The following is a 1,826-nucleotide window of genomic DNA, read 5'->3' on the forward strand; positions in this document are numbered from 1 at the left end:
ATGCAGGTAGCGCCATCTAGTGGAGAGAAAAGCACTAAATGCCTCCGATCCCTACTCAGACCGTCATGCTAACAATCCAACTGGGAGGAGACGGAGTTCATTTCCAGTTCAACAAACCAACCAGTGAGGGTTCACCCGAAGCCATGCAGTTAAAGGAGGCCAGTAAAGACAGACGCTGCCTCTGGGTTCGTTCATCTTGGACAAAAGTAGTTTTTCTTTTCTGAATCAACATTAATTAACAAGAAAATCTGTTTTGGTGACCTCAAGGCAACAAAAGTTGATTCTGGAGGAGGAAGGTTTGAACAGAAGCTTTAATGGATGAAACATGGTGAAAAGTTACATTCATCCCAAAATCAAGACTTGAAGGGAATGAAGGCCCCTGATTCTCGGCACTTTCATCCTCCCGTTTCTGATGTCATGGCATTGAGTATTCACACGTTACCTAATTATCCATCAGATGTGCTAAACTCAGCAGAGTTGATGTCACTTTTGCAGAAATTCATTCAAAAGTTTTTGGGTTTTTTTTTGTATTTTTCTAACGTTCTAACGACCTGCATCATCACGGAAGGTCTCATCAGGAGGACGTGACAGACAACCCAAACACACAAATACACAAGAAAATAAATACGTTACAGAGTTCATCAAAAAGCAGAGCTGTGAGAAAAAGCCGCTTCCCAAAAGGACCTGCATTGTTGAGGGACAATGAAGATGATGCTCCGACGTAGATGGGAGTTTCTCAACATCTGATGAGCACCCGGAAAGACGAGAGAACCGGGAGTTCTAAAACGTCTGATAATGGCGCTAAGACCTGATCTAAGGGTTTGACAGGGAAATCCCAGGGGTCTGTGTCAGGCAGCCAGGACACTACGATTCACCATGGCAACCACCAAGAAAGAGAGGCCCGCCTACTTCACCCCTCTGGAATTAGAGAACCTCATGAGCACAAACAGTGAGCGACAGATGTGACAAGCAGAGGGAATTAGTGAGGGAGAAAATTGGTACTCAAGCCAATTAGTTACTTTCAGTGATTCAATGCATTTAATATCAAACTTACAAATGACAGGTGAAAACCAGTGGACTGATATTGAAGCTTCAATAAATTTGCATGTAGGTGTGATCCCTCGAGTGGAAAATGACCGCAGACGCAGCTTAAAATCCAATACAAGAATCAGTTTTTATGTATGAAAAGAAGTAAATGTCATTCAGCAGCTGCTTGACTTCGCAGTGGCTTCGGACAGGCGAGGTTACACAGACGTGTCCACCACAGACGAGTAACGCTGGACAGACAGGTGTGTTCTACAGTTCCCTGACCGGCGCTACGAACCAACCTGGATGTTATCAGAACTGCTCAACTGTGTGAGACTTGGACCGAATGAATGGAGGTGGAAGAGAAGCGTTTGTGAGGGATGAGACAGAGATAAACTTGAGGTTCATTTGAAGAAAACCTGCTCCTGACCAGGCTAGCGTCATGGACACGGTTACCATGGCAACCGGCTCAGCGCTGAAGTTTCCTCTCTTTCTGAAACGGAAGTTACTCCTCTTTTTCAGGTTTGCATTAAATCCCTTTCTGAAACTCAGAGCAGAGTTTCCACTGCACCGGCTCTCTCAAACGGACCCCTGGCACTGAAAACAACTTTTATCAAGTGATTTATTACCGCTGGCCTCTCACTCAGCATGGTTTTCCACCGTTTCCCTCAAAGCATTCCTCTTATTTCTTAACGTAGAAATGTTGACTGTCCAGGAACCTTTGCAGGTGGAACGTCTCTTCGCTGTCGTCATGCTGCTGCAATCAGGGTTTGGTGTGGAGAGGGAGCCTGAACGCACCG

At 45.3% G+C, this 1,826-nt stretch overlaps 1 protein-coding gene across 2 annotated transcripts in view; it reads right to left on the reverse strand.

The window, feature by feature from the left end:
- Positions 1 to 292: 292 nt before the first annotated feature.
- LOC147255430 (suppressor of tumorigenicity 14 protein homolog) overlaps positions 293 to 1,826 on the reverse strand; it is a 14,919-nt gene continuing 13,385 nt past the window's right edge. For both annotated transcript variants that reach the window (XM_086213144.1, XM_086213145.1), the window contains exon 19: positions 293 to 1,826. This exon is cut by the window's right edge and continues 331 nt beyond it. The gene's annotated coding sequence lies outside the window, so the exon portion shown is untranslated.

Source organism: Aulostomus chinensis, chromosome 9 (genome assembly GCF_037954235.1).
Source record: "Aulostomus chinensis isolate RoL2024-O1b breed Wild chromosome 9, RoL_Achi_v1.0, whole genome shotgun sequence".
In the NCBI taxonomy this organism is placed as follows: domain Eukaryota; kingdom Metazoa; phylum Chordata; class Actinopteri; order Syngnathiformes; family Aulostomidae; genus Aulostomus; species Aulostomus chinensis.